The sequence below is a fragment of the Triticum aestivum genome, chromosome 5B (assembly GCF_018294505.1).
Source record: "Triticum aestivum cultivar Chinese Spring chromosome 5B, IWGSC CS RefSeq v2.1, whole genome shotgun sequence".
Classification (NCBI taxonomy): Eukaryota; Viridiplantae; Streptophyta; class Magnoliopsida; order Poales; family Poaceae; genus Triticum; species Triticum aestivum.
This window is the reverse complement of record NC_057807.1, coordinates 620,592,091-620,606,914: the sequence shown is the minus strand read 5'-3', so window position 1 is coordinate 620,606,914 and position 14,824 is coordinate 620,592,091.

Here is a 14,824-nt window from a genome sequence, read left to right as displayed (position 1 = left end):
GAAGAAGCCCAAAGCTGGACCAAAGCCTGAAACTGAGTGATTATACTGCAAAGGAAATAGTCACTAGAAGCGGAAATGCCCTGAATATTTGGTGGATAAGAAGGATGGCAAAGAGAACAAGGGTATATTTGATATACAGGTTATTGATGTGTACCTTACTAGTGTTTATAGTAGCCCCTGGGTATTTGATACTTGTTCGGTTGCTATGATTAGTAACTCGAAATAGGAGTTACAGAATAAACAGAAACTAGTTGAGGGTGAAGTGACGATGAGTGTTGGAAGTAGTTCCAAGATTGATATGATCATCATCGTACACTCCCTATACTTTCGAGATTAGTGTAGAACCTAAATAAATGTTATTTGGTGTTTGCGTTAAGCATAAATATGATTAGATCATGTTTGTTGCGATCCGATTATTCATCTAAAACATAGAATAAATTGTTATTCGGTTTACATGAATAAAACCTTCTATGGTCATACACCCAATGTTGATGGTTTATTGAATCTTGATCGTAGTAATACACATATTCATAATATTGATGCTAAAAGATGCAAAGTTAATAATGATAGTGCAACTTATTTGTGGCACTGCTGTTTGGGTCATATTGGTGTAAAGCGCATGAAGAAACTCCATAAAAGATGGATTTTTGGAATCACTTGGTTATGAATCATTTGATGCTTATGAATCGTGCCTTATGGGCAACATGACTAAAACTCCGTTCTCCGGAACAATGGAACGAGCTAGTGACTTATTGGAAATAATACATACCGATGTATGCGGTCCAATGAGTATTGATGGTCGTGGCGGATATCGTTATTTTCTGACCTTCACAAGATGATTTGAGCAGATATGAGTATATCTACTTAATGAAACACAAGTCTGAAACATTTGAAAAGTTCAAAGAATTTCAGAGTGAAGTGGAGAATCATCGTAACAAGAAAATAAAGTTTCTACGATCTGATCGTGGAGGAGAATATTTGAGTTACGAGTTTGGCCTTTATATAAAACAATGTGGAATAGTTTCATAGTTCACGCCACCTGGAACACCACATCGTAGTGGTATGTCCGAACATCGTAGCCACACTTTATTGGATATGGTGCGATCTATGATATCTCTTATCGATTTACCATTATCGTTATGGGGTTATGCATTAGTGACAGCTGCATTCACTTTAAATAGGCACCATCAAAACCCGTTGAGACGACGCCTTATGAATTGTGGTTTGGCAAGAAACCAAAGTTGTTGTTTCTTAAAAGTTTGGGGCTGCGATGCTTATGTGAAAAAAGTTTCAACCTAATAAGCTCAAACCCAAATCGGAGAAGTGTGTCTTCATAGAATACCCAAAGGAAACTGTTGGGTACACCTTCTATCACAGATCCGAAGGCATGTCATTCATTTCTAAGAATGGATCCTTTCTAGAGAAGGAGTTTCTCTCAAAAGAAGTGAGTGGGAGGAAAGTAGAACTTGATGAGGTAACTATACCTGCTCCCTTATTGGAAAGTAGTTCATCACACAAATCTGTTTCTGTGACACCTACACCAATTAGTGAGGAAGCTAATGCTATTGATCATGAAACTTCAGATCAAGTTACTACCGAACCTGTAGGTCTTCTAGAGTGAGATCCGCACCAGAGTGGTACGGTAATCCTGTTATGGAAGTCATGTTACTAGACCATGATGAACCTACGAACTATGAGGAAGCGATGATGAGCCCAGATTCCGCGAAATGGCTTGAGGCCATGAAATCTAAGATGGGATCCATGTATGAGAACAAAGTGTGGACTTTGGTGGACTTGCCCGATGATCGGCAAGCCATAGAAAATAAATGGATCTTCAAGAGAAAGACAGACACTGATATTAGTGTTACTATCTACAAAGCTCGACTTGTCGCAAAAGGTTTTTCGACAAGTTCAAGGTGTTGAATACAATGAGATTTTCTCACTCATATCGATGCTTAAGTCTGTCCGAATCATGTTAGCAATTGCCACATTTTATGAAATCTGGCAAATGGATGTCAAAACTGCATTCCTTAATGGATTTATTAAAGAAGAGTTGTATATGATGCAAGCAGAAGGTTTTGTCAATCCTAAAGGTGCTAAAAAATTGTGCAAGCTCCAGCAATCCATCAATGGACTAGTGCAAGCATCTCGGAGTTGGAATATACGCTTTGATGAATTGATCAAAGCATATGGTTTTATATAGACTTTTGGAAAGGCATGTATTTACAAGAAAGTGAGTGGGAGCACTACAGCCTCTCTGATAAGAATATGTGAATGACATATTGTTCATCAGAAATAATGTAGAATTTTCTAGAAAGCATAAAGGAGTATTTGAAAGGAGTTTTTCAATGAAAGACCTCGGTGAAGCTGCTTACACATTGAGCATCAAGATCTATATAGATAGATCAAGACACTTGATAAGATTTTTTAATGAGTACATACCTTGATAAATTTTTGAAGTAGTTCAAAAATGGAACATTCAAAGAAGGAGTTCTTGCCTGTGTTGCCAGGTGTGAAGTTGAGTAAGACTCAAAACCCGACCATGGCAGAAAATAGAAAGAGAAAGAAAGTCATTCCCTATGACTCAGTCATAGGTTCTATAAAGTATGATATGTTGTGTACCAGACCTATTGTATACCTTGCTCTGAGTTTGGCAAAGGAATACAATTTTGATCTAATAGTAGATCACTGGACAGCATTCAAGAATATCCTTAGTGAGGACTAAGGAGATGTTTCTCGATTATGGAGGTGATAAAAGAGTTCGTTGTAAAAGTTACATCGGTGCAAACTTTCACACTGGTCCAGATGACTCTAAGTCTCAATCTGGATACATATTGAAAGTGGGAGCAATTAGCTACAGTAGCTCCGTAGAGCATTGAAGACATAGAATATTTGCAAAATACATACGGCTCTGAATTTGACAGACCTGTTGACTAAACTTCTCTCACGAGCAAAACATGATCACACCTTAGTACTCTTTGGGTGTTAATCACATATCGATGTGAACTAGATTATTGACTCTAGTAAACCCTTTGGGTGTTGGTCACATGACGATGTGAACTATGGGTGTTAATCACATACAGATGTGAATATTGGTGTTAAATCACATGGTGATGTGAACTAGATTATTGACTCTAGTGCAAGTGGGAGACTGAAGGAAATATGCCCTAGAGGCAATAATAAAGTTATTATTTATTTCCTTATTTCATGATAAATGTTTATTATTCATGCTAGAATTGTATTAACCGGAAACATAATACATGTGTGAATATATAGACAAATATAGTGTCACTAGTATGCCTCTACTTGACTAGCTCGTTAATCAAAGATGGTTAAGTTTCCTAGCCATAGACATGAGTTGTCATTTGATTAACGGGGTCACATCATTATGAGAATGATGTGATTGACTTGACCCATTCCGTTAGCTTAGCACTTGATCGTTTAGTATGTTGCTATTGCTTTCTTCATGACTTATACATGTTCCTATGACTATGAGATTATGCAACTCCTGTTTACCGGAGGAACACTTTGTGTGCTACCAAACGTCACAACGTAACTGGGTGATTATAAAGGTGCTCTACAGGTGTCTCCGAAGGTACTTGTTGGTTTGCCGTATTTCAAGATTAGGATTTGTCACTCCGATTGTCGGAGAGGTATCTCTGGGCCCTCTCAGTAATGCACATCACTATAAGCCTTGCAAGCAATGTAGCTAATGAGTTAGTTACGGAATGATGCATTACGTAACGAGTAAAGAGACTTGCCGGTAACGAGATTGAACTAGGTATTGAGATACCGACGATCGAATCTCGGGCAAGTAACATACCGATGACAAAGGGAACAACGTATGTTGTTATGCGGTTTGACCGATAAAGATCTTCGTAGAATATGTAGGAGCCAATATGGGCATCCAGGTTCTGCTATTGGTTATTGACCAGAGAGATGTCTCAGTCATGTCTACATAGCTCTCGAACCCGTAGGGTCCGCACGCTTAACGTTTGTTGACGATATAGTATTATATGAGTTATGTATGTTGGTAACCGAATATTGTTCGGAGTCCCGAATGAGATCACGAACATGACAAGGAACTTTGGAATGGTTCGGAGATGAAGTTTAATATATGGGATAATGTTGTTTGGTCTCCGGAAGGGTTCCGGAATTCACCGGAAGGGGTTCCGGATGTTTCCCGAAATGTTTGGGTACGAGAACACGTTATTTGGGCCAAAGGGGAAAGCCCACAAGGTTTTTGGAAAGCGCAAAAGGAAGTTTTGCGGAGTCCAGGGGCCAGACGCCAGGGTCCCTGGCGTCTGGGTCCAGACGCCGGGAACCCTAGCGTCTGGCCCTGGAGTCCGAGAAGGACTCTTGCCTTTCGGGTGAAACCGACTTTGTGGAGGCTTTTACTTCAAGTTTCGACCCCAAGGCTCAACATATAAATAGAGGGGCAGGGCTAGCACCAAAGACACATCAAGAAACACCCAAGCCGTGTGCCGGCAACCCCGTCCCCTCTAGTTTATCCTCCGTCATAGTTTCCGTAGTGCTTAGGCGAAGCCCTGCGGAGATTGTTCTTCACCAACACCGTCATCACGCCGTCGTGCTGCCGGAACTCATCTACTACTTCGCCCGTCTTGCTGGATCAAGAAGGCGAGGACGTCATCGAGCTGAACGTGTGCAGAACTCGGAGGTGTCGTGCGTTCGGTACTTGGAACGGTCGGATCGTGAAGACGTACGACTACATCAACCGCGTTGATAAACGCTTCCGCTTAGCGATCTTCAAGGGTATGAAGATACACTTCCCCTCTCGTTGCTATGCATCACCATGATCTTGTGTGTGCGTAGGAGAAATTTTTGAAATTACTACGTTCCCCAACAGTGTGATCATGCACAAGATGATCGTCGAGGATGAGAGTGACAATGCTGCCGCAGCTCTGGAATTTGAGAACATGGGTGATCCTATCCAACTTCCGGATCAGAATACGGCCACATTTGAAGAGTTTATTCAAATGTATCAACAATTTCGGCATCGACCAACTCACGAGCAGCTCAAGAGGATCTGATTGAGCATCAGTGGGCGATGAAAGGGGACAACAATGTTGAGATGTAAAATGTTTGAACTTTTTAAAATTTAACTAGTGTTGCATGCGGCTATTTGAATTTCTGTGCCCTTTGCATGCGGCTACTTAATCGTGTGAACTGGAAAAAAAATCGAGAAGGCTGCATGTATGCGGCTACGACTGAATGTCGACCTCCTGCATCCGTCTCCGTGGACTAACCCCTCTGTCTACGAACGGATGTGGAAGATTTTTTGCAGATTGCCCGTTGGAGATGTCCTTGGTGTCGGTTCATCTTGAGTAACAAAAAACAGAGGAGTACGCCAGGAGCATCAACGCCGCTGTTCCATGAGATGAGTTGTTCCATGGTGACTGCAGTTGTCTTTGCTTTCTCTTTTGTGGAAAAAAGACTGAAATGTCGTGTTCTTGTGCAGATTGAAGCATGGAATTCTACGATTTGCAAGGACTTATCCTGAGAGGAGCTAAAGGATAAGCCCGCGGTGCATTTATATGGCCGGCTTGAATTTCGCCATCTGAGTCCGTTATTCAACAAATTCACTGTATCCGAGCCTCGTATCAGATTAGGATAGCAGGTTGAGTTTCTTTCTGGGTTTGGCTGTCCGGACAGTCAACACGTACGGAAGAGGTGAAACTTATCTGAATTTGTGGGCGGAGCGATGTCACAACTGAACAAGGCAGCAACTGCCTCGATCTCTCTGCACTGAACAATTGGCAGGTTATAGATTTGGATGACCTGTATAGTACTCCCTTCGGTCCTTTTTACTCTGCATATTAAATTTGTCTGAAATCAAACTCTTCAAAATTTGATCAAGTTTACAAAAAAAATATTAATATTCACATAACAACACAAATATTATTAGATCCACCTTGGAATATACTCCTTCCGTTCCTTTATATAAGGTGTATTTGTTTTTTAATAAAATTCCACAATGTAAGGTGTATTTTTTTTAAATCCTTCTAATTCCCTTTTTGGCCCTCCAGAAAAAGGAAAGCATATATCTCCCGATTGCATGCATCTCTCCTTGTAGCAAAAGAAGGAAAGAATCTCTCCCTCGGTTGCATGTATCTCTTACTTTCTTGCACTCACTGATTTACCTGCCACTAACCAACAAATTTTCCAAGGGTAATTTTATCCTAACACCTCAATATTTATACGCCTTGATCACCATGCCAAAAATAATACACCTTACATAAAGGGACGGAGGGAGTATATTTTATTTATTATGTATTATAGATGTTAATATTTTTTAATATAAATTTGGTCAAATTTAACAAAGTTTGACGTTAGACAAATCTAATATGCAAAGTAAAAAGAACCGAAGAGAGTAGTTAAATAACCGAATTAGATAGCCACGGCAAAAGTCAATTGCCTGCGCAAATACGCATCGTCCACGCCCTCTGCCGTCTTCATCTCCTCGCGTTCAACTGAGAAGATAGAATGACAGAGGAAGAGAATAATGGTTTTAACACCTGAGTTTGACTTTTTTTAGAAAAGGAGGATGACCCCCGGCCTTTGCATTTGGAAGATGCATACGGACACTTTATTGATTATTCTTGAGGACCTTACAAAGTATTACAACAATGAGTCTGAATCCACCATCTTGGCAACACATGCCACAACTCCTGTCCAAAATGATGAAGGGGTGCTAGCTGGGCCACTATCCAAACCACTCACCTAAGCCTAACATCAAAAAGCCGGAAACCGAAACATATTCGGAAGCCCCAGCCGAGCTACATACCGGGTCTGGGCCACAATCCGGTCAGACGCACTCGTGTGTCGTCGCCGCCATCTTCCACAGGTCCGTCTTCAGATCATATTGAGGCTTCTACCTTGTCTGGCCACACTGCCATCGACGTCACCCATGACGCCAGACAGCAACCTCCTCCTGCGCGAGTCCATCTCCGCGCATCAGGCGGCGAGCCTCCACAGCGCCATGCCGCCGATCTTCGCCGCCATCAATGAGTGAGATGAAGTACCGCTCCACCACGGCATGTACAAGGTGAGGAAGGGTGAGGTCCCCATCGGAGACATGGCCGGAAGAGAAGCACCACAGCCCTGAGACACTGCCCGAAGCTGCGACGCAGTAGATCAGGCGGGCCGCCACCAGGAACCAGACAAGCTCGCCATGCACACCCAGCATCCCCATGCCCAAGTTGGCACCTTCAAGAAGGTGACGACGCTATGGCGCTGCCGCCGCTTAGCCACCGGGGCTAGGGTTTTCACCCGGGCGCAGGGGAAGGGGGGAGGCAGGGGAGGTTTAGCCTCGGCGCCGCCACCAAGGAGGGAATGGCGTCCGGGACGCCACCGCCGCCGTGACCGCCGCCGGCGGCCAAGGGTTTCCCCCGGCCAAGCACCCTGCCGCCACCTCCGAACCAGCCACAACATCAGCAGGCGCGTGTACGCCGGAGATCCAGGCCAACCGGAGGTCATGCATCACGAGCGGACCAGGATCGCCTCCGATCTGACGAGGGGAGCCCGGGGCCTCCCCGCGCCATGACCTGCGCCCACCAGGACCTCGCTGCCCGCGCAGCCGAGGGGAACCGGCCTACCTCACCGACGAGCACTCCCCGCCGCCGGAGGAGCGCCGTCCGCACCAGCGAGGCCGCCGCCTCAGATCCGGACCCTCACCACCGAAAGGGAGCGATCAGATTGGGGGAAGCGCTGGATCCAAACAAGTCGCCCCGCCACCACCATCCCGGGAGCCGGCGCCGGCTTCGCCGGCCGTTCCTCCAGTGGCGGCGAGGTGGGGAGGGAGATGGGAAAGGGTGTAAGGCGCGGGGATCTGAGTTCCCCCGTCGCCGCCAGGGAGGGCGACGCGGGGGACACTGCAATAAGATACGACTATCAAGAATAGCTTTTTATGGGGGAGAATTTCACTTACCCGGCCTCTGCACCAACTAGGGATGCATACGGCCATTTTAGTATGAGTACCAAGATATACATGGTCCTCATAATTTTTTAAATGAGTATCAAGATATTTTTTGATGATTGGTTTCACCACACATCAAACTTGATCCTCAATAAATGGGGGAAAACTCCTGTGCATCACCTGTCAATTCTAGAAATTGAACTCGGGTCGTTAGGCTGCACAACCGCATGCCGAACCACTGAGCCAAGGCTCTCTTTGCACACCTGAGTTTGACTATTTTCAGCTGGATTACTACAAACATATGTATAGCATTTTACGTGAAACTTAGACACGTGGTGAAAAAACTTTCACGAGCGTACGTGTATATAATTCAATTCCGTAACAAGATACGGGTAAAAGTACCAGAGGCAAAAAGTGAAGGGCAGGAGAGACAATTCGATGCAAAAAAAGGGGCAAGAGAGATAATGAACGAATGGTCTTGCTAAGTCTCAGTCAACTGAGACTTAACGAAGTCTCAGTCGATACTATATTCATAAGATCTTACATTGATATTTATGCAAAAGAAAAAAAATCAATTTTGCATGTTATATTACTTGACTAAGGCTTTGTTAAATCTCCATCGACTAAGACCTAACCACATCCATGAACGAATCCATTATCTTCTTTGCCTGTGAATTTGGGCCTGGGCGAAAGTGCACAATGGCTTAAACAATGAGCCGCATATTCCTTAATTAATAAGCAAGTACTGTAAATCCTAAGTGGCCTAACTAACAAGCAACTAATCATGCTCTTAACACACAGGTCGATTCGCCTGTGTCTTTATCAGCAGACAGAAATGATTGGCCTTTGCCTTTTTAGTTTGGATGAGAGCTGGAACAAAGGATATCCAATCAACAGCAAAAGGGAGCATTCGAGAGCGAATCTGAGCTCACCATCATGAAACTTGTCGCATCCATGGCGCAGTGCAGGGATAAGCTTGGATCACGTTGCAAACTTGCAATCCACCGTGTCACGTCCCCAAGCCACAGGTTGTCGCAATTCGCGCACAGGAGCATATGTTGAAACTTAAACTGGAGGCGCAGATTCCATCCCTCTTCCAAGACACAAGAAAATGGTCTTCCTTCTATTTTTTTGTGGTGTAGGTGTGACAGGTGGGTCTATGTCAGTGTGCCTATACGATCTCTTTAAAAAATAGTGCTACAAACCCGGTTTACCTTTTTCAAGAGTGGTGCAAGTTTTGTTGTTTTTAATTTCTGATATACAAGAAACAGACATGCATAAATTTACATAGAGTTCATTGCCTCGAGGGTGTGGAGTAAACGCTCCCCGCGTCGTCTCCTCTGAGGCGACTCGGGGCAACCCTAGCGCCGCCGCTCGCGCTCCCTCTCCTCTCTTCCTCCCCTCCGCCGCTGCCAGAGGGGCTCGCGGCGCTCGCGCGCGTCCCCGATGAAGGTGGCGGCGGGGGATCTGGCGCCTCCTCCCTCGGTGGAGGGCTGCGGCTCCCGGGGCGGCGGCCCCGGCCGGTGGCGCGCGGCGTGGCCTGGGCGGCGGGCGGCGCCGGCGGGTGCTGGTGGGCGTCCTCCACGACTGCATGGGCAGGTGGTGGTCGCGGACGTTGGTGTTGCGGTGGCGCCTCGCTGGCCGCTGGTCCACCATGGAGAAGCTTCGACGCCGCCCGATCTGCTCTGATCCGTGCCGGCGCTGGTCCCCGGCGGTTGCGGTCGGCGTTTCTTGGTGATTGCTGGCCGGATCTGGCGTTTGGGCGAGGATCCGGGGGAAACCCCTGGCCGGCGCGGCGGCCCCCCAAAGTCGACGCCTTTGGCGCCGATCCCCTTCTTGGAGGCTTTTGGGTGGCTCCTCTCCCATCCGCCTCCCCCCTGAGCTCCGGCTAAAGTCGGCTCTCCCCTGATCTGGGCATCGACGACACCTTGATGCTGTGATCCTTCTTGAAGGCGGCGACCAGGATGTGCTCTTCTTGAAGGCGGCGACCAGGATGTGCTCTTGGGGGTGGAGCGACTGGTGGCTTGGCTCCGAAGCATGACGGCCTGGTCTTCCTGCGACTTCATGCTCGGCTTCGCCCGGTGCTTTGTGATGCCTTCTTTGGTCTTCTCCATCGGTGTGCGCCTTCGTTCGACAACTTGCGTCCCATGCTCCGTGCTGCCACTGCCGGCTTGGTGCTCATCTGGTTGGTCCTTTGTGGTTCGCTGGTCAGCTCCGTCTGCTTCTCCTACGGCAGCTGGAAACCTTGAGTTGGGCTTTGTGGTAGCCACTCTGCTGTTCGCCGGTGCGGCACTCACCAAGCCTGGGAGAAAGGGTAGTGGCCCTTTGCGACGGTGGAGACAGCTCAAGTGTTGCCCATGTTTGGCCTGTGGATGCAGCCGGCGCCCGATGCTTGCTCGGTGTGGCCCTCCTTCTGTGTTCTTAGTTGGCTTGTTGGTGTAGGCGTAGTGCTGGGCGTCGACTTCAGTGTTTCTGCTGTTGCCATTGTGTTGTTCCACCAAGTTCCTTGTATCTTCCTTTTCGCTTTGCTTTGCATGTCGTCTGTATCTTGGTGCCTTTGTAATCCTGGCCGGTTGATGACTTTGTTAATTCAAAGTCGGGCTAGGTCCGAGCTCTTCTCGGGCTCAGCCGGCGCCTTTTCTCTAAATTTACATATATATGGTCTGGGAAGACGGTGCACATTGCGATGGCTGCTGGTCGTGAGTACAAACTATTCAGAAAACAATTTGTGAAAAAGATTCAGAAAAACATAATAGAGGTGTATTTGTAAAATTTAGACCAGCTCGGAATTGTCATGTGGACATTTTTTGCGCCGTCTAGCTTGTTTTTAGAAAACTAGTCAGCCACTTAGCCAAGTTTAGTGTGCTAGTTCTTTTATTTAGAATCAATGTTCTTTAATAATAGTCAAGTTTTCCTAAAACAATACTCCCTCCCCCAAAAACTTAAATTTTGTACTAAATCAGCGACACTTATTTTAGAACGGATGGAGTATTAAACAATCAAGGTCACTGAAATGTTGGCAGCAGTGGGTGGCGAGAGAAGCCACACACGACTATCAATTATATCATGAAGGGCATTTAGCTAGGCACAACGATTTCTAGATAGTTTCTTCTCACATCACTTTCATAGTTCTCAGCAAAGCTAGTCTTATTTGTTGAGGCTTCTAATACTCTCTTCATATTGATGTACCCGCGGCCCTATCCTTTGAGAGTGGGGAGATAACTATCGATTTGATGGATTTTGACCTTGACGATATGCCTTTGAAATCTCTTAAGCCAATCTCCAATTAATGCTAATATTGTCATAGTGATCAGCCTGAAAAACGAGGTTCGAGTTTGTGCGGACAATCAAAGAACTGACAAGAACTATGGTGAATTGCAATTTGAAATCATGGATGAAAAATTAAGCACACGAAAAAGATGAACGAGTTAGAATTCCACTTTGGGTCTAACAAGAGAGTAGGTGTACACATTCCATAGATACAAATTGTAGCAATGACTAAACAATACAATAAAACACGCCTAAAACCTAAGCTAATGATGTATTATTAGAGGAGCACGTTAACGTCTCAATGTCCCCTAGCTGATGGAAAACTTGATCAACATCTCATCATGCGGATACCCACTTCCTTGGTTCCCTTGTTGCTGTAGAAAATGTCCAACTAGGGGCAACTCTGGTGGGGATCACCAATCAGACGACACCAAATGTCTGCGGATATGTTCGGCATTTTTCTCGGATGGTGGGTTGGAAGTTGGCCCGCCATCCAATCATAGTCATCAAATCTAACAATGGATTATAATTGACAGTGGGCTAGGCGAACGGAGGAAAAAAGAGGTGAATGGGACACATGGGCTATGGAAAGATGTGGCCCAACTAACAGTGGGCCAAACGGACATCCAGACATCATGACTACCCCATATCCCATACTAGTTTGGTGCTGATTTGAGGGTTTTGGACGTCTGAATCGGTCCGGATAAATTTGATAACTTCCATTGGATGACTTAAGGTGCCTGGGCCCCTTAGTCCAGACATTTACGGGCGATTTGGTGATACACATTGGAATTTCCCTAAGCATTCACCGGTGTGGCGGCAACACACATGGGACCACGGTCCACCTCTTTACATTAATAACTGGCACGCATCCGCCTACATACGTCCGTCCAGTCTTCCTTGGGAGGGGCGCCTGGACAGGTGGTCTATGGCTCTCCTCCCACCACGGCGGCGGGCCAGTCTTCTTTGGGAGGGGCGCCTGGACAGGAGGTATGTGGCTCTTCTCCCATCACGGCGGCGGTGACCCCAGACGAGAGGGGGGTGAGGTGCGGGAAGGAGACCCGTGCTGTAACGCCCTTGCAGGACCTTGCCATGCAGAGAGGTGAGCTGGGGGTCAAGTGCGGGAAGGAGTCCCGTGTCGTAACCCCCCCCCCCCCCCACACACACACACACACACACACAGGATTGTGTCATACAAGGCGGCCAGGAGACGAGAGGTTCTGCTGGGGAGAGGGGGAGAGGGACTAGTGAGCAGGTGGCTCTCCGGTCTTCTTCCCCCTTACCCCCTTCGGTCGAGTTCCACTCGTCCATGCACTACCCTTCTTCACCGACGATAGGGGATGGGCGTGGGAGTTGGGATCTTACTCCTCGGGAGAGGATGACGGAGGAGCTTATCTCTTTCGGTGGGATTGCGGATCTGGTGTCGGCTGGCAGGCATGTCAGCAACCGGATCCAGGGACAGCCGGATGCGGATGACCTGCAGCTAGCGCATGCCAAGAGGGCCGCCATGCTTCATAATGTCAAGGCTACTACAGGTGCGTCTTTTGATAAAAGTTGTTCACTTTTGCACTTCTCAGAAAATGAAATAGTGGATAAGGCAAACGACTTAGGAATTTCTTTGGGGTCAAATGAAACCGAGGTCGTCAAATCCATTAATGATATTTTAGACTTAGAAGCGTAGAGGGCTTCCGAAATCATTCGAAATCTTGTATCTATCAAACCAATGAGTGACAATGAAATGAATAATTTAGGAATGGCTGATCTTGCAAATTTTTGTAATAACCTTTTGCCCACCGCGGAGGCGGAGGATGAGGAGGATTTGGAGGCTACAGACACGGTTGAGCCTCTCCTGATGGAGGGGGACGATTCTGTGGCCACTGATCCTTCCATCCCGCGGGGAGTTGAGAAAAAGCCCAAACGGCCCTAGAAGCGGAAAATTTATCCTACGTTGGCGGTACGCAGAAGTGGCAGAGGTAAGCATAAAAAAATCATGATGACTTATGAAAGGAATTTTTTTGGAATAGCAGAGGTCTAGCAGACTTGGCTAAACAAAGATTCTTAGCAGAAACAACGATAGAACAACACTTAGACTTTATCGCACTTTTGGAAAGTGGACGAGATAATTTCACATCATAGTTTCTTCAAACTCTCTCCAGTGGTATCGGTTTTGACTGGCACATCTTACCTCCTAGAGGACGATCCAGCGGGATTTTACTAGGAGTACGGTGTGAGACGTTAGAAGTGCTCAATGTGGTTCAGGGAGATTTTTCGGTCAAATTCAGGGTGCGATCAAAACTGGATGCGTTTCGATGGTCCCTAGTAGCGGTCTATGGGGCAACACAACCTGATCTCAAGCCTGACTTTTTGGCCGATCTGGTGCGGATTTGTGGAGATGAAAATCTGCCTATACTAGTTGGGGGGGGGGGTAATATCATCAGGATAAGAGATGAAAAGAACAATGACAATTTTGATGAACGATGGTCCATGATGTTTAATATGATTATCGAGAGTCTCAATTTGAGAGAAATAGAGCTCATCAGTAGACAGTTTACATGGTCCAACTCGTTACCTATTCCGACTTATGAAAAGTTGGATAGGGTGCTTGCTAGTGTGGAGTGGGAACAAAAATACCCGTTGGTGTCGGTCCATGCGATGCAAAGAGAAATCTCGGATCACACACCACTTCTTTTAGACTCGGGGGAGGCTGCACACGTGGCAAATAAAAATATCTTCTCCTTCGAGCACAACTGGTTTGAGCGAGAAGGATTTATGGAGATGATTGCACGAGAATAGGCTAAGCCGGTTAGTGGAAGGACTCATGTTGACAGATGGCAAAATAAAATTAGACATCTCCGACAATTTCTGAGAGGTTGGGCCAGAAATGAGAGTGGGATTTACAAACGAGAAAAAGAGCGTCTTACTCAATTGATTGAGGCACTAGACTTAAAGGCGGAGGCCACTCTTCTCTTTGTTCATGAGCAACGAACGAAGTCCCAGGCTGAGTAAGGTCTAAGGGCTCTCTTGAGAGAAGAGGAGCTGAAGTGGGCATTGCGTGCGAAAACGCTGAGGGTTGTCCAAGGGGATGACAATACACAATTTTTCCATATGGTTGCAAATGGCAAGCATAGGAAGAAAAAATTATACAGCTTGAACAGGACGAGGGGACAATAGTGGGACATGAAAATCTAAAAGCATACATCTCTAACTATTATCAAAAACTTTTTGGTCCCCTGAATTCATCCACGGTGTCCCTTGACAAATATGTGGTTGATGATATACCTCAATTACAGGCAGCAGAGAATGATGTTCTCTCTGCACCGTTTACTGAAAAAGAGGTTTATCAGGCAATTTCCCAAATGAAGTCGAATAAAGCACCGGGACAAGATGGGTTCCCCGCTGAATTCTATAAGAAATGTTTCCATATTATTAAAGATGATCTTATGCCTATGTTTCATGATTTTTTTGACGGTCATTTGGAGTTGTTTCATCTTAACTTCAGTACGATCACGTTGCTACCTAAGAAAGATGAGGCTGTTCGGATCGAACAATTCCGCCCCATTTGCCTGCTAAATGTGAGTTTCAAAATCTTCACAAAGGTCAGAACTAATAGATTGACAC